This window comes from Ctenopharyngodon idella, chromosome 13, assembly GCF_019924925.1.
Source record: "Ctenopharyngodon idella isolate HZGC_01 chromosome 13, HZGC01, whole genome shotgun sequence".
NCBI classification, from domain to species: Eukaryota; Metazoa; Chordata; class Actinopteri; order Cypriniformes; family Xenocyprididae; genus Ctenopharyngodon; species Ctenopharyngodon idella.
The window spans coordinates 18,607,010-18,626,813 of NC_067232.1; positions in this window are offsets into that span (position 1 = coordinate 18,607,010).

Genomic DNA, 19,804 nt, shown 5'->3' on the forward strand with positions numbered 1-19,804 from the left:
TCTGTAAGAGCTTAATAAAACACAGTGCAAGTGTGCATTAAAATATTATCCATAAACTCTTTCTCTCTCCCTTGCATTATCATCAACATACATAGCGAAGTACACAGAAACACTCGTTACAACTAACAGTAAACAAATATATTAAGACCTTATGCCTTTTCGGGTGGTGCTTAATAAACTGGTAAACTATATATCCGTAAATCAACTCCAATGAACTGTAAGTGCTCTCACCTTAATTACTGCCGTATCCAGTATCACTCTGGAGGCTGTAAGATGGATCACGAACAGTTTGTACTGATCTATCCTTGAGTAACAACTTTGTTTTGTATTATCCATTTGTATTGACATTCGCATAAACGAATTTCGGTAAAGCTGAGGGAGCATTTTCTTTGAAAAAAAATTAATCCACCTCGTCTTCAGCAGCTCAGATTTAGGGAGTAAATTGAGAGAGCTATGTGGATTAATCCATCCAGCTACAGAACACCTAAAATGCTTGGGAGACATTCTCGTCAGTGCAGCAATGGCGGACTGTGTACAATTCGCTGTGAACTCGCTCAGGGCGGTTCTATGTTAAAACGGCAGTGTCTGTCAACATTTGTGGGCGGAGCCTGTGACTAATCTGACGTCACACCGCCAAGAACCTGCAAACGGTTTGTTCTGAGACACTGCTTATGATTTATGGGGATTAAAAAAAAAAAAAGGAGTGGTTGGATTTTTATCATTATAGGGTGGTTGTGTACACACACTGCCAACACATTTATAGCCAAACACCATGCAAAAGTGAATTTTGCATAATAGGTCCCCTTTAAGTTTTATGTTGTCATACAGTCTTGTGTCCTTCTAAATGAAACTTATGCACAGGCATTATGTTTAAAGTTTTTTTGTTTTTTTTAAATTACCATACAAAAATGTGAACACACAAAGAGTGGCAACACTATTTTAAGAAAATTAAATTGTATCATTGTTTTATAAAATATTTTTATTTGTTTAACATTTTGGTCACTATAATTCTCAGACTTTACTAGTGTGTGAAAAATACTGTCTAAAACTATTAGTGTACATGTTGCTTTTGTTACTTTTAATCATTTAAGAGGAAATATCATTTAATTTAAATTTTATTTTTGTTAGTTTTTCTTACTGCCCTGTTCCTTTATTTGGTTCTAAATGTCAATGCCATGCTTGTAGAAGTTTCCTCTCTATCAGTACAGTATGTTCACACTCCCTGGAAAAAGGTTATTAAATGACACTAAAATTTCTCTATGCGAGAGGAGCTGTATTTACACAAACTGCTGAACTCAAAAGACATTTCCTGCTGGTGAGGAGCTCTCTGTCTCTCACACTTTGTGCTTTCTTTTTTCTCTCTGACATAGTAGGACATTTTATGCTCATAAATGTCATACTAGTAGCCAGACTTCAGACTTTTGAACAATTTATTTTTTAATTGTGCAGCAGTGACTGCCTACAACATGCTGTAAATACATCATACATACATGCATAAATAGTCCAAAAACAATAATTATAGATTATTTAGCAATTCTACATTATTTATTTGATATCACAAGAATAGACCATTGTTTAAAAATTGTATAATGTATAATAAAATTTATTCTATATTATTCTACATAATATTTTATTTACTATTACTTTTTATTATAATTTATTTTTTTTTTTTTTAACGTATTTTTTAAATCAGCTCTTACAACCAGTGCTTGTCATTTGTGTGTAAAATACATCAGACAGTCAGTGAACATAGTTGTGCAGAGAGAAGTATTGGAAATTACATCATGTTATTTCTTATCACTCTAGCAACAGGGTAAAATGTGGCAGAGAGCGAGCCAAACGTTATGAACTGAATTTATCTATTGTAATGGACCATTGGCAAATAATCACTAGAACTATTAAAACTTTAAGAAAGATTGAGAATGCATGGACACATTTGAGCTCAGACTGGTGATAAAGCTATAAATAAATAAATGAATGCACAATGACTCATGTATGGCCAGACGTGAGGTCAACAAATGATCATTCAGCAAGGAATTATCCATCCAGCTTTCATTATTATGGACAAATCATGATTTGTGGTAAATGCAGGAAGCAGCATGAATTCCCTTGGGGACGCTGAGTAGGGTAAGGCCTTCAGAGGAAGCATTCTGGTTCAAATGTGCTGAAACACATGGATGTCATTAACTGATGAAAACCATGTAATGCATTACTGTATAGGCCAAGACAACCTAACTGTCAAATAAACCTGTACAGAGATACACTCCATTTCACAATCTCATTGGAATATCATCAGGGTGTCTCTTCCAATGTTTTGAAGCTGTTGGCTTTGTCTCCCATGACTAAATGAGTTGCTGTCTTTAATCACATCGTGTGGGCCTTGTATTCACGGGACAAGTCAGCAGAGCTTCAATGAGAGCAGGCCTGCACATGTGGACCGTTAACCACACACTCTGCGCAGAGTGCTGAGACACGCATTCCTGTGTGACGCGCTTCACACGAGGGAAAGAAACACTGTAAAACAGAGAATGGACAGACCCAGTCTAAAAATTGAAGGAATATTTTGCTAAACCTTTATTTCTCTGCTGTGTTTGACGTCACAGCTCAGGGCAGTTGCTAGGAAGGACCATCAGTGTCATTTCCTCTGGCTCCATAGTGGATGGTTACATGTCATTTATAGCTCAGAACTTCTGATCAGTGAAAAAATGTGTTTAAGGAACTAGTATAGCTGATTTTAGATCCACACAAAGGGAATTTTTTTTGCTCAGTGCTTGCTTTTTCATAGCTTCTGTAGTTCCCAAATATGTTCTATTTAAACCTCTGGTGCTGTTTGGTCATTTTTGACTGATTTTTTTTTTTTTTTTTTTTTTTTAGAATTTTTAACTTTAGCGGAATGATACATAACTTGGTAAAGGTTTTGGGACTTGCTATGTGAAAACATACACACACACACACAAATCATGGACATGTTTCGAAAAGGTTAAATGGTCCTGAAAAAACAGTCACTCCTGTACTGTTCGTGATCAAAAATGACCGCATTGGAAACGAACGGGAAGTGAATTTCATCTAGTGGAAACGTTTGGTACTGCGCCTAAACAAAATCTTACTGAAAGCTAATTTTTTAGCAAATTTTTTTCAACCTCAAATTTGGAATACAACTTGTTTAGATTTATTTTCTCTTAGTTTTAGAGTAAAAATGTTTTGGAAAATATGTATTTCATATAAAATTTTAAATTAGTATTTGTATGCATTTTTCATTATAATAGACTTAAAACTTCAAAACATTTGTTTTTTAACTTTTTTTTACTTCAGCAATAATTTTCCAAGTGTCTTCTTTTAAAAGTAAACGGATCATAACTATTCTATAAATATAATTTAGTACCATAAAATCCCCTAAAAATACAGAATAAGTACCATAAAATCCCCTAAAAATACAGAATATTAAATATAAAACATTATTGAACTAAAATATAGTGCATTCATTTCATTGAAAAAAAAGGTAATTTTTGACCACCACGCGAGCAACACCAGAGGGTTAAGTATCAAACTTTGTCTCAGATGTTTCTTCTGAAAATCCTTAGGACAGGGGTTTTCAAACTTTTTAAAGACACAGACCTCCAAATATGATGATTCCTCTGTGAGAGATTCCCTCACTAAATTGTAAATGTGGCTATTTATTTATTTATTGTTTATCTTGGAATTTTGTACTTGTAGAATGTAGTATTTGTTTTGTTTTGTTTAGACTTCAGTAGTTTACTTTCCATTTAATCTCATTGCTTCCTAAGAGACACAATTGAGATATTAAAGATATCTTGTTGTGATTTTATTTTTCTTTCCCATGAACGTTAGGTAGACTTCACGAGTAGATAGATGATACATTTTAAATCATAGTTGTTGCTTCACAATCAATGTCATGTAATGTTCTTGTTATAGTGAGTCATCTTTTGTACAAGTTTCAAATCTCCAACATTTTCCTAAAACCTAAATCACAGGAGAATGTATCACATTATGGGCAAGAGGAAATGATGTCACATCCTGTTTGGGAGCAGTCTGAATTGGTGCTGTGTTCAAGCAGATTGTGGCAAGGAGGGCTTGTGGGATGTGAGGCCTATTTATAGAGTTCTGGAAATACCAAGACTTCTCTTTTACTGCCAGCCCATAGCAGATGGCAGGAATGTGTTATTAACTCTGCTAAGACTTTGCTAATTGTAATCGGGGCAGGACAAGTGCTGTAAATATATTGATGGGGCTGTATTTGTGGAGAATCCTCATCATGTTCATCAGTATTTCAGCTAGCTTTACTGCATTTTGTTCCACACCTCTTGACTCCCTGTACCAGTTTGCGAGGGAAAACAACAAACAGACGTGTCTAGTTCAATAAACACAGAGGCAGGCTTTCTGAAGCCTTAGAAGGAAACAGGCCTTTGAGACTTTGGCATGTTTGTAATGGAAAGCGTTAAAGTCAAACAAGCCTGCTTTGTTCAGAACAGGACATACTCTCACATTCGCAGAATATTTTCATGCATATGACATCAAATTTCCCCAGCTGATCTATTAGGGTACACGACTGCTTTGTTATGTTTTGGATGTTGCAGTAGAAAAATGACTTTTGGGCTTAATGATCCAGTTAAGCATATTAAAGTTGACATTTAGTTTATTTTTATAGTATAACATTGAAATATTATTTTACATTGATTTCAATAAATCATTTTAAGCTTCAGAATTCACTTAATTACTAACTTTTATATTAAACAGCAAAGTATAGAAGGCATACATATTTCAGTTGATAAAAGTAAGTGCACAAACAACATGGTTTACACATTTTTTTATGTGTATATTCTCAGTGTTTCTACAATTGTCTGGACTTGAAGGAAAATTCCAGGGCAGGACGTGGCATTATCTGTACCTGATTATTATGAGCCTAAAACCAGCATAAGAAAAGCATTAATTTAGAAAAATACGGCTGTGGTTTCTTTAGAACTATTAACTCTCTCTTCATCATCTTTTTTTTTTTTTTTTTTTTTTTTACATTTGTGTTTAGGCTTTTGGATATAATTAAACTTTTGTTTGACTAAATGCAGCTCGAATATGCAAAATTGGTTTGGTTTCATACAGGGGTGTGACTAGACTCTGTCAACAAAAGGCAGTGAGACATCAGATCGTTCAGTTAAATTACGGCTGTGACGTCCTCTCGTCCTTCACTGTCGTCGCTCCTCCTTTTATGCTTCCGGAGCTCCTCCGTGAGAGACTCAAGGCCGGTGCGCCTCACAGGTGGAGCTCGTTAACTCTCGCGTCACCGGCCTCGCGCCGTTCCCTCACGGCTCTCGCCCGCCCTGCTCGTCACAACGGCTAAGGACAAAGTTAGGTTTCATAAATTTATATTTTTATTTAAAGGTACACTATGTAACTTTTGGCCCTCTACCAGTTAAAAATCAAAATTGCATACATTTTGTGGAAGAACATTGTTTTGGTTGTGTTTTAGCTCTACGTGTCTGTGTGGATGAATATGGCTCCCTGGCGCCGGATGACGGTCACGATCGTTGCCTCATGTGTCTGGGCTTCAAGCACGCTGAGGTAGCTTTTGTGGATGAATCATGTACCCACTGCAGGAGGATGACCATCACGGTGTTACGGTCGAGACTCCAATACCGCAAATGAGGTGGAGACCCCTTACCTATGCCCCGATCTAGTTCTTCTGGTCATCAGAAGAGGGCTACTTCGGTGAATAGCCAGGGTGACCTGAGGATCACAGTGGGGGCTAACCTGCCGAGTCAGTCTCTGTGGGCCCCCCACTCCGCTAGCACACAGCAAGCTGTGGAGCTTCCAGGTGAACGCGCTTCTCATGGGAGACCAGCCGTTTCATTCGGGGCTCCTACGGATGATCAGATGATGATAGCTGCAACGGAGGGTGAGCTGGAGTCCCCCAGGGATGAAGACTCAGCTTTGTTACCCCCTTCAGGGAGAGCAGCATTGCCCAAGCCTGACCCAGAGCTGACAGCTATGCTTTCCTGGGCCACCGAGAGAGTCGGGCTTGAGTGGAGACCTCCACCGTATCCCGAACCCTCGAGGTTGGACGATTGATATCTCCGGGTGGCCTGCACTGGTTCAGTGCCATTCTTCCCGGAGGTGCATCCAAGGCCTGTAAGTTCTTGTCCTTTCTCATGGCCAAGGCTTACAGAGCCGCTGGACGGGCTGCATCCGCCTTGAATGCCATGGCTCTGCCTGACCATCCTCATCCTCCTCTTCTATCGCCAGTGGGCAGCAGTGTGCGGTTCAAGGACACGATGCCTTCTCAAGCACCCACTGCCCAACCGTGGAGCCAGGTAAGTGTTGCACCACACACTCAGACATCACTTCGGGATGCTGTGCCTTCCGAGTCGGGTCCCTGCGCCCCACTTCGCTGCCCCACTGTGGGTACATCTGTGGTTCCTCTGGTCCTGCTTGTACGGTCTCTGGGAGCCTGGCTAGCACTCCCCAGCCCATCTCACTCTGACCATCGGACCATCAGACTCGGCTACGCGATCCAGCCCGGCGTATTTCAGAGGCTCCTGGCAACTGGAGCCAGGAGACACTTCGGAGCCGCTTTCTCAGAGACAGGGCACCCTCTGGCACCCGTGTCTAGACATCTGGAACCTTCACGTGTGCAAGCAATGCTTATGGCATTGCAGAGAGCCCCTTTTGAACTGCTGGCTTCCATCAAGAGGGGGACCTGCAAGCATTTTCAGCCAATAAATCATGCCTAGAATTTGGGCTGGCCAGCTGTCATGTTGTCCTGAGACCCCGGCCCGGATATGTGCCCAAGGTTCCCACCACTCCTTTCAGGGACCTGGTGGTGAACTAAATGAACCTGCAAGTGCTGCCCATGGAAGAGGCAGACCCAGCCCTTGCTTTTCTCTGTCCCGTCTGCGCTTTGCGACTGTACGTGGACCGGATGCAGAACTTCAGGACCTCAGAGCAGCTCTTTGTCTGTTATGGAGGCCTGCAGAAGGGAAAGGCTGTCTCTAAGCAGAGGTTGGCCCATTGGATAGTGGATGACATCATCTTGGTGTACTGGACCCAAGGCGTGCCGTGCCCCCTTGGGTTGAGAGTTCACTCTACCAGGAGTGTTGCTTCCTCCTGGGTGCTGGCGCATGGTGCCTTGCTGACAGATATATTTAGAGCTGGAGGCTGGGCGACACCCAACACGTTTGCTAGGTTTTTGTAGCCTTCTTGTAGAGCCAGTGTCATCCCATGTACTCACCCCAAGTGGCCAGTGAATGCCAGGGTCTTGGTGTCTCGCTTGCTGCATCATTCCCCTCCATGGACCGGATACGTGCGGTTATTTCTGCTCCTCATTTGGGTTTCCCAGATGATGAACCCTGTTGATCTCCTCCACCATCCTCGGCATTCAGACGTGGCAGAGTGTCCGATGCCAGGCTCTGTGCTAGTCTAGGTGCCCATATGTTGTGATCCCCATGGTGATCCCATATGTGTATTCTTCCATGGGACGGCTTCCCTGCCGGCGAGCCCGTATTGTTCCCTTGTCAGAGTCCACTCTGCCATCCCTGCCGATGTTGACTCCCTCCTAACTAGGCCGGAGCCACCTCATAGACATTCCAAATGCTGCACTGCCCTAAATGCCCATGTGTTATCTCCACATGATACCTCCTTTTGGGCAGGATGTGGATTCCCTAGCATTACTTTCTGCTTGAATGGGCATGCTTTCCCAGTGTTATCCAATAGTCTTACTGTATGGGTCAAGTGGAACAACAGTAATCGACCTTCTCTGCGTAAGCCCTGTCCTATCTTCCACTCCAACAGGTGCGGGGGGATCAGGTAGCTTACAAGGGGCGCTGGAAGGTGCAGCAGTAGTGGCGCTTTGGTAGGGATCCCAATTCGTCAGTTCAGTTCTGACTTAACGTCGAACGTGACTGACTGAAAGGCAATGTCTCGGTTACATATGCAACCCTCGTTCCTTGAGGGATGGAACAGAGACAATATGTCCTGTCGCCATGATTGCTGTACCAACACTAATCGGCCGGGTCTCCAGCTCGGCTCCTCAGTGAAAACCTGAATGTGCATTGCACCCGCTTCCGCATTTATACCTGCGCTTCAGGGCAGAGCGCGAGATGCAAATCTCGAATGTCAATGTGCTTTGGCTCTTTGAGTTTAGGCTTAGATATAAACAGTTAACCAGTTTAGATGGAAAGGATCTCACATAGACTAGCTGAAGACATTACTATAGCTACCCATTAATACACACAGTACTTCCTTGATAATAAATTAAAGCACAGGAACTATAATGAAATTATTTTTTATTTTATTTTTGCATAATGTAATAATAAAAACAGAACAAACTCAGTTTTTTAGGTAAAGAATAACTGATGACAGGCTGTTGAATTATTACAAAAATACACCTCAGATGTGCATTATTTTTCTAATATTACAACAGCCCAGAGTCAAGTATTCCGCTTATAGTTACCACACCTCACTAGATGTTTTATTTTTAAGTCATTTCTCATTTGTCAGGTTTTTGCCCTTAAAACACTCTTGCATCTCATTCCAAGCCTCTGTTGCTAATTCCAAAACATCATTTTAGAGCTAATAATTGAGGCTTTACCCATTTATATGTATATGCATTCATATTAATATGCAGTTTATGAGGTGGATAGATTGCTTAAGTGTGATATTGTTATAGATAGATAAACAGATAGATAGTATCTGATTTTCTTTTTGGTTGTCGTCATATAGTATGATTCCATTGTCCAAAATTACAGGTGCAGAATAAATCTCCAGCAGGTGGCACTATTTCATCTCAAATCCCAAGGAGGTCTATAACATATTGGAGAGATCTGTTAGCATTATCCATTCATCACAATGGCAGCAGCAACTGCCATTGTGACAAATGGAAATTTTTAAAGAATTTCTTCAGTGATTATAGACCTCCTTTATCTCAAGCCATTCATTAGTGACAATTCTGAGCTCTGACATGAAAACAGCAGAGTGGAAAGTCAATTCAAGAGTCATCCTAAATAATTTGGCATCTACTATAACATAATTAAACATTTTGCTAGCAACAAAATTCTAACCTATCATTGAAGTAAAACAATGGAAAGTGGGGGGAAAATCTCATTATTAAATCAATGTTTTTCTCTAGTTCACGTTGGCCACAATTATTGGCACCCAATTGGCAACCTCCTTTCCCCAAGAGTAACAGTATTTAGCTCTGAGTCTTCTTCTATAATGCCTGATGAGTTTGGAGAAAACCTGACCTGAGAGATAAGAGACCATTCCTCCATACAGAATCTGTCGAGATCCTTCAAATTCCCAGGTCTATGTTGGTGCTTCTCCTCTTCAGTTCACCCCACTCATTTTCTATAGGGTTCAGGTCAGAGGACTGGGACGGCCACGGCAGAAGCTTGGTTTTGTGCTCAGTGACCCATTTCTTTTTTTTTTTTTTTACGTTTGTTTTGGATCATTGTCCTGATGGAAGATCCAACCATGGCCCATAAGATTTCTAGCGGAAGCGGTCAGGTTTTGATTTTTTTATGGGTTGGTATTTGATAGAATCTGAACAAGATGTCCAGGACCTACAGATACAGCAGTATATTTAACCTTACACATGGGGTACTTTTTTTATCAATGTTTGAACCAAAGCCATCTTTTTTTTCAGTTTCTTCAGGCAGATTTGTAATATTTCATGTCAAGTGGAAATTCTTAATTATTGCCCTCTTGGTGGAAATGGTAATTTTCAATGATTTAGCTTTATTCTTATAGCCATTTTCTATTTTGTGAAGCTCAACAATCTTTTGCTGCACATCAGAACTATATATTCTTTGGTTTTACCCATTGTGATGGATGATTAAGGGAATTTGGCCTTTGTTTTTCCTCATATTTATAGGCCTGTGAAACAAGAAGTCATGGCCAATTTCATGTTTCTAGCCATGGCTTTGCATTTTTTTTTTTATCAAGTAATAATAACTAATCTGAATATATGTTGCTGTTGTTGTTGCTGAGAAAGTGTAATTTTGCAAGTCTTCCACTAGGTGTCAGGATTGTCTCTTAAATATTCCAGCTGCTGGTGATAGTCAGAAGACAGAGATCTTCCACACACAATGTTCAGTTTGATGGATGTAGTATTTGTGGGTTTATGAGCTTTACAGGATTATAGAATGACAGTGTTTGGCTCTTCTCTGTGAGCTGAGAAAGATTAGCACTGTCACACAGTAATGGTTTTGAGAAGTTCAATATTTCTTTAGGTGGTTAAAGCATTGAGTTTATTGCACTTCTGTAGTAAAGATAGATAGAAAAAAAGAATCTTTTATTCACTTGGTCACTTATTGTAAAATATATAAATGCATAAATCAATAAGATCCATATTTGTGTCCATGCAGATAGACAACATTAATTATGCTATACTACTAATGCTTATTATCCTGACCCATGTAAACAGTAGCTTTGAAAACTTTTTTTTTTTTTTTTTTGAAAACATCTTCATTACACGAACTGGTTGAGGCAGCCATTATGCCAGCAAATAGCACTAGAGATATGGCTGAAAGCCTCAATATCAACAGGAACACAGTTCCACTTTATACAGCAATAAAATGGTTGTAAAATTTATTCCTCCTCTTTGCTTCATGAAATTTACTGGGTATCTTAAGTTTTATGTTTTGATGTGTTTTATTGTTGCTTATTGGACAGATTTACAAATTTGCTTGACAGGCTGTAAATATGAAATGCTAATTAAATGTTTTGAACTTTTTTTAATGGTCTTTATAATCACCTTGTTTTAACAAGAAGTGTTTGTTGCTGAAATGCTAAAGGTTTTTTTTTTTTTTTTTTTTTTTTTACACTACCCTATAGAGTCACATGTCTATTGATCTCCTTGTTTGGACAGCAGCTCACTAAAGATGTGCTGCAACAATGGACTTTCAGAACATTAATTCATTAAGAGTTTTATTTATTTATTTTTCTTTGAAACTGGAAATTAATTTCTTCTTCAGACACTCAACAACAAATGTCACCCATCAGTTGGTTGACATAAAAGATTTATTTAATTTTAAAAAAGATTTTTTTTTTCTCAGCCAATGAAAAGCCTTTTGAACTCATTCAAATAAATTCTATAGATTATTTTATATGATAATATTATTTAGATTTGAAATTGTAATTATTTTATTATTTAGATTTGAAATTGCATTATTTTAATATTATTTACATTTAAAATTCTGATTATTTTAATACTTATTTACATTTTAAAATTTGGATTATTTTAATACTTCTTACATTTAAAATTCACATTATTTTAAAATATAATATAAAAAAAAAAGTATTAAAATAAAAAAAAAAAAAAAAAAAAACTAATCAACTTGCAGCCCCCTGCAGATGCTAAGGCCTTCTAGGCGGCCCCGGTTTAGAACCACTGCTGTAAACCTTAATTTCCCCATCTCAGCTCTCTGATAATTGTGTGTCTGTATGACAGAATGTGGCAGATAGTTTCTAAGACAAATCCGTTGTCTGGTAACACTAACAAGCTTGGCCGGTTCATTCATTATGCTTTGGATGAATGTATTTATACAGGCCTGATCTTTGTCTCAGTCTGTTACTATGGTAATACAGAGCGGCACAGAGAGATTGAGGTCAGAGAAAAGGACACACTGCAGTGTGCCATATAAGAAATAGCCATAGTAGGACTTTGCAAAACATCTCTCTGCGAGTATTCTTTCTTCATTGCGTACAGTATACTGGGATTTGAACTAGTGTAATGACATGCATCTGTTACCGCCAGCCTGCTCTTTCCAACACATGACTGATGTTTCAAAGTCTTTGTAATGAACTCAAAGTACTGCACTTTGTGATTAAAACATGACCCTCATTAAGAACTGCATGATTAGACTAGATTGTTAAATTTTCAAAAGAATATGTGTGTGGTGTAAGAGTCAAGCAAAAGTTGCTAGGGCTTTGCTTGTTTAGAGTGTTTTTTAGGGCATTGCTACAGTAGAGTGTTGTGGGTGGTTGACAGGGCGCTGCTATGGTGTTCTGATTTTTATTTTAGTTTTGTTTTTTGTTGCTAGGGTGCTAGTTTTTGAGGGGTGTTGCTTTGCAATCGCTAGGGTGTTCTGTGTGATTTTTTTATAAGATATTTCTTAGTGTTTGTGGTTTGATTGCATGACACTGTCAAGCTGAGTATTTATTTTTATTTTTTTGTTTTGTTTTTGGGTGTTGCTATGCAGTTGCCAGGGTGTTCTGAGTGGTTGATAGAGTGTTGCTAGGCGGTTGCTATGTAGTGAAACTAGAGATGCACAGATACTAAATTCCTCTGCTGATACCGATTATTCAGAATGATATCTGCTGATGCACATAGTTTGATTTTTCTTAAGGAAAAAAAAATAAATAAAATCGCTCCCAAATAATGCTGCAAACTGAGGGAACCCTCTCATTTGGTACACTATCATATTAGAGGTTAAAATTAACAACAGAGTTATTATATTCAACTGCTATTTATTTTCAGATATAATAACTACACTCATAAAAACTGAAATACTGGTATACTACTCAGTTGCACATAAGGTAGTTTTCATAAGCACTTGTCTTCATGACAAATTTATTCAAACATACATATATAATTAACAGTAAATAAGCTCCTCTCTGGTGTTTTTTATAGCTAACTAATGAAGTGAGGTAAATGCAATGTTAAGTGACATATTGTTCACAAGCTGTTTTATTGACATTGTTCCATGGTTGAAACACTGATTGAGTGATTACAGGAGACACGATACAGATTTAGATAAGTTGCACTATATCTTTCAACATATCTTCTGATATGCATGTTTTTCGAGATATAACTTGTATTAAAGTGGAAGAAAAGACTCATGCTCTGCGCTGCCGCTTGAACTGAGGCGCTACAGAATCTGTCACGCCACATTTAAGAGTGCCAAAGCGCCATTTATTGTTTGAATTTCATTATAAAATGGACAGAATTTGAAAAATGAGACTTTTTCCATTAGTGCCCATTTGTGCGCCCATGGGCGTGCTGGTCTGAAAACGAGGTGTGTTCAGGCACATTGTTGGCGCGTTGCTATTTTGAGGCAACTGAATTAGGCTGTGCTACTGGCCAACTGAAACCTGGTTTAAAGTCAATGGTGCAATATTTTTTTTTATTTAAAGAGCGCGTTAGTAATATGCGCATATAGGCAGGTGCACCATGCGCATACACTCTGCTTATTACACACAAATGGCAGCAGATATAGCAAATATTAAAAATAAAAGGATTACAATGTAAAAGATTATTATTGTGTGCATAAAGATAAAAATGCTTTCGTGGAATCCGGCTTGTCCCTTGGATGGTCTGCTCGTGTGCGAGGTTAAAGTTATCCGTTTCTTCGCTGGAGAAGTGTTCAGTTTTTCCGCTTGCAAATTCCACCAGGTAAATAGCGAATCTGCCATGGTGCAAGCACAACTGGCTTTTAAAGGGAATGGGAGATGACTCTGATTGGTTTATTGCACGTTATGGCCAAAACACACCCATTACTCATTAATAGAATAGGTACAACACTTTTAGACCATGCGCTGGGCACGCCGACCATTTTTCCGCCTCTAAACTAGCAAAAGTGGATTTGGACTTGCGCTAAGTGCACTTGAGCCGTGCACTTTAGACCATGCGGTTAGATCTTTAAAATAGGGCCCTAAGTTTCTTATCAGAAGTGACAAAGAACAAAGCTCTTTGCAATTATTGGACTGGAGGCATGCTACAAATAATGTTTGGTGTAGGGAAAAACCGTGGACCTAGCAACCCTGGCTTGAAGGGTGATTCATAGGGTCAAATAGAGCCTCCTTTTATATAGCTATTTTTTAACTGTTAATGCGTTATTGTCGCGTTAACTTGCCCTAAATTTAACACACAGAGAGATCTTCTTCACACACAGTACGAGTTGCAGTCTGACACGTTTTTCTGCATGCTTTTGATTGACAAGATATAATCAGCCCTGATCATCTGCTGTTTTTAAACAATCAGCCAATGACCGATAGTGAAAATAATAGCTTTTATCGGCCGATACCGATTATTGGCCAATACAATGATGCATCTCTAACTGAAAACATTACTGGTCCTTGTCAAAAAGCTCAGTCCCACATTTTTATGATATTCTGGTCCCAAGATAGTAAGTGGTTCATTTTTATTGTCTGACAGGGGACAATTGTAATCCATTTCAAAAGCCCTTTGAAAAATGGAAGCACATTTCTCCTCAACAAGCTGCACAATTTGAAGTCAATTCATATCTATAGCACAAATGATATGTGAGTTACTACTCACCATCCTTTAATATTAGGGTTAGGGATTTGTTCAAATCAAGTATGAGTATGTTCGCCTTAACAAGCACCATAATAACGAGTCCTTAGCTTACCCTGGAGAATTTTTCCTTAAACACTTTCTACTCTGCTTCAGAAATGCTCAGTCAGTTTTTTCTCCTTTAATGATTCGCTTATCACTGGACCATTCAGGACTTTGTGCTCCAGGTTGCATGACATCTCATTTGCTTCCTGCTGTGGTCACAATGTCAAGCTAATGAAAATCCCATGGGGTAGCAATGGAGGAGATTAAACGCTAATTTGCTCCCTTTGTCACAAGCTATAATTTTGCCCTGTTGTACAAAGGTTCATTGATTGAGGTCAGTAAATTCTCCTGCCATAGATTAAAGAGAGAAACCTTATCTGAACTGCTTGCGCTCAGAGCGTGTAGATTCTTGTCCAAACGAAACATTTGGATGAATGAAGAATGATGTTAATGATAGAATGAGAGGTATAATCAGACATTTAACACATTTATCATGATCATGAGGCTTGTTACATGAACAGCCATTCAAGGTCATGTGATAAAGCTGTGTTCTGTAATTTATAGTATTGTGCTTATGCCTTGTTTTTTTTGTGTGTGTTTTTTTTTTTTAAAGATCTCCGGAAGAGCCATGGTTTCTTTTTGGTTTAAAGGGATAATTCACCCAAAAATAAAAATTCTGATGTCATTCCAGACTTGTACTTCTGTAAAAAAGAAAATATGTGAAGAATGTTTATAGTGTTTTTGTCATGAAAGTCAGTGGGGTCCGATATCATTTATATGGAAAAATATTGTTCATATAATTTTTTTTTGCTCTAAAACTGTAGGACTTTTTGTGTTCCATAGAAAGTCATCAGTTTTAAAATGAGTTAACAATGACAGAATTTTACATTTCATTTCAAAATTATTCATAAAGCATGTTAAATACTACACAAAAAATTATACCACAACTACGCCTTTAAATATGTCTGTTCCTTACACAAGCGATTACATGGCTTTAGAAATCTTAAAATAAAGAACATGAACTGCTATGTTGCTTGTATGTGAATGTGAATGTAAATTTTAATTTTGTGTGAACTATTCTAGTAAATAACAAGGAATTATTTTACTTAATCATAACAGCTGCCCAGGGGTTAAATTGGGATTTGTTATGTTATTGTATGCGAAGACTACAAAATCGTATCAATTGACAAACTAAAATATAACAAGTTGAGAGAGCCCTCTGCTATGAACACTAAAATGCTGATCAAAATCATTCTATAGATGCTGGTAGTGTGCAAAGCTACATCTGATGACAATAAAATCTTTCTGTAGGCCTGTGCCTTCTCCTTTGTGTCAGTATCAAATATAAGAGTGATGCTACCATTAAACGAGAGAATATAAATACAAAATAAAGAGTTCGACATTAAGCCTTGTTTTGTGCTTGTCCTTTGGACAACTAAAGTAAAAAAGTAGCTTGCCTGGAAAAAAAAAAAAAAAGTTTTTTTTTGTATGTTGTAAATATAATTTATTCTGAAACAAGCAACATTCTCATCAGTGTTTTATCAGCAGTGATATATTTAAATCTGCATATTTATGTTATTTACCCTGGAGGTATGTTATTTATATTCCTTACATAATAATAATAATAATAATTCCTTAATTAATAATAAGAATAATTAACCTTTATAAAGGGCATTTACCCCCTCCCCCAATCTAATTAAATTTATGTTTAATCTTTTATTTCAAATTCTTACATTTGATAAATTAAAATAGTAAGACACTATAGGGCTGTTACCAAGTTAAATAATTTACACTGAAAAAGTACAACTGCATTCAATAATGTTATGAGATTCTTTAAATATTTTTGAATATACAAATAAATGTTGGTGGGAAATTTATACTTTTAAACATGAAATTAAACCGCCAGTAGATGGCGGCAAGAGACCGTCTTAATGAGTGACCCACTGATTCATTTATTCAAACGATTCATTCAAAAGGCTGAATCAAGAATATAGCAGTTGTTTATGATTGGGTCATTGAATCTTCACTCAACCGTTTCGTTCAAAACGCGGAATCATTCAAAACGGCTGAGCGTAGCTGTGAGATGCGCTGGTTCTGCCTTGTTTGGAACTATTTTCGCTGCTACAATATAACAAAAAACAGGTAATATTGCACCTAAAACGTAAGTGATTAATAATAACTACTTGTTTATTGAACTGTTGTATGAAATTAGTGTCAATTTCAATCAAGGTTATATTCAGGAATTCAGCACTTTCGGTCGTGTGATGCTTAACTTTTTCATATGTCGTAAATAGCTAGCAATAAAAACCCCACATATTGAATTTTTATTGCAACATGATAACTGAGTTTCTTTGTGTAAGCAGAGCTCATTTGTTTTGAATTCTCCTCAAGAGGTTACGTGCGCCTCAACAGCGCAATAGGCTATCACCGCCAATAGCTATACATTAGGCTACATATATTACTATCCACTACCACTATTGCCACTTAGGCTAAATGAATCATTCTCGCGTTTTGGTTGTTATTGACATTTTAATCAAGCTACTTATCTGGTCAGGCAAGTAAAATTCTCTTTAACATCAAAAAACCCACTTGTCCTGCAGTCCCGGACAAGCGTATGTCGAGCCCTGGTAAGCCTATGTGCCTGGGCTCAGCCCCGGACGGCCCCGGCCCAATTTAAGCCCTGCAGCTGCCTATCATTGTAGTTTACGCTGCTGTTTACCTGTTTAATGTTTTTTTTTTTTTTTTTTTGCAAGATGGCAGTGATGTAATTATCTCATGATTGACACTGTAATTATGTTACAATGCTAATTACATAAATAAACTACAGACATGAAATTACACTAATGATTGATTACACATACCCCTACTGCATTCTCGTAATTAGCACTTGGGTACTTTATCTTCATAAAGAGCCATTCATGGTCAAGAAGCCTGTAGAAAATACAAGAAAAGCACTAGCTTGATGGAGTGAAAGCACTCACAGCATCTAGTATTTTATGCAAATTAGATCACTAGGTGCATTTGTATTTCCTACCGCTGAGCTTATGAACTCATTTCTCTACTTACCAGTAATTACATGAAACCTTCAATCTGCTGACCTCAGAGCAACATATTATGCATTCATTAAAATATCTTCTTCCATCTCAATGAATAGAATCAGTTCTCATGAAAACACTAATGCTGCGTTCTCTCACCTGCTCACCGTGAGTGTTTAATGCACGTTCAGAGCTGGTTGGATGTATGGGCCTGCATTCTAACTGGGGGCGTCTCCATTATAATCAGAGGTTGTAATACACAGTCAAACCTCTTTCATAACAAAGCAATCAATGGCAAGATCTAAAATTTATAAGAGCAGCAGGGAGGAGTTGGCCATGATTAGATTACAGTGTGCTTGCCGACACACTCTGTGCTCTGATTGGCTGGAGTTTTGCATATTTTACCTGTTTTTGTTTTGGAGGACAAATTATCTCAGAAAAATAATTTGGGCTAAATTCATCTCCATCTCCAGTAGTCTAAAAGGATGATTCAGTAGACTTTGTTGTAACGTATATATGGTGTTTTTGGTTCTGTCATGTTTGCCTGTGTGCCCATTCATTTGACCCAGTTTCCTAGTGTGTGTGATTGCTGTATTCCTATCAACTGTTGTTCAATTAATTAACTCGTTAGTCCCTGTGTTTTTAAGCCCTGTGTTCTTTCTGTTCTTTGGCTGCGTTCCACTCTAGTTTTAGACACGCACTCGCGAACTTCCCTAAGCACTTCCCCTCGGGGGAATCCCTGCCGCCATTTTGAAGTGCGTTCCACTTCGTTAAGTGGACGAGGGAAGTTTATATGGACAGACCCTCACTCCCTCGATTTTGACCGAGGGAGTCTACTTCATATGTACACTTCAGGTAGAGCTGCACGATTACTTGTAAAAAAATCGCGATCTCGATTCAAGCACCCACGCTATCCTACTTTATTAATGACAACGATTCTCCCGCGTCTATTAAACCTTTGACAAAATCCTACCGGAACGGTCAAATCTGTGTTCGTGCTGCCAGAGCCAGAGAGAGCCGTTTTGAATTTGTTATTTCTGTGTTACAAATATTCACATTATCACAGAAGTCCTGAGATATAAGTTTTAAGTTAGTATTTAAACAGAGATGTCTACGATAGCGATCAAAATAGAGCAAACTACCTTTTGAAACGAACCTGGCACTTCAAATAACGGTTGTATCAATTACATCTAATTCCACTAGGTGGCGACAACTGACTGTTAAAAAATGTATTTGTCATTGAATCGTTCATTCAAAAGATTCGTTCAAAAACACTGATTCATCCAGCAATGAAACAAGTATTTATTATATTAAATAATATATTTATATTATATAAAATTAAATAATAAATCAACTCCATAGCGGATTCAAGTGATCAAGGGCTCAGGACGTTCCAATTCAGCCCACTGCAAAGGTTCCGCCAGTAGTGGACACTCATGCAACATAAGCAATGACGTACATCCGAGTCAACGAGACTGAGTGAAGTTAGAGAGGGAAGGTCATAAAAAAACAAACTGGAACGCAGCCTTTGTCCTGTCTGAGTCTCATTTGTTGTGTGCTCCTTGCACTCACATTACGTGACATTGGTGTCTTTTTTTACCCTGTGCCACACATAAACATGAATGGTTAACGTTTTTGATTAGATTACGAGTACACATGAATTTTTACAAAATAATGATGTGCACGGATAAATCACTTACAATAAACACTGCAACATTTTGTAAAAGAAAAAAAAAGAAGTCAATTTTGATTTTATAGCGACTTTAAAAAGAAACAGCAAAGAAAATCCCTCTCTGTTGAATAGTCTATTTTGTATGCAAATGTCACTATAACAGATCTGTGTCAAATGTACAGCTAATGTGTGCCATTTAGCTTGCACAGTGAACGAAAACTATTCTGAATAATTAACAAGCACATGATTGCTAAATGGGGCCATGCATTTTAAACAAAGGAAGCTTTTCCTTAGTGAGCAATGAGATAATTGATAAATGCAAGAGAAAGTAGAATTACAGCTGGAGTCCAAATGGGAGCATAAGTATACTGTGCATGCATGTTGTGATGTTTCCGAACGTGGTCCATGCAGTGTTCACGCAGAGAGAAATCAAGAGAAATCCCACACAGGTTATAACAAAGATGATAAAAGGTCAAATAAAGGGAACAACTTGCTCACAGGCATTTGATTTATGCTGACTAAAGTTAACCTTCATTTGCTGACTGGCTGCTGTTAGGCTGAAGTTCAGGGATGAATCTGTGAGATTAAACACACTTCTGATGTTAGACCTGACAAATTTGGACATTGTGCTTCTGGGCACGCTATTATGATGGCTGAAAACAGGCTCAGGGCCGACGGGGGTGAAAAATCATTTAGTTTGAGCTTGTTGTACTACATCTTGTTCTTTTAAAAGAAGATAGCTGTCAGAGCACTATAAAGTTCTGTTATATATTATATACATATAAACTT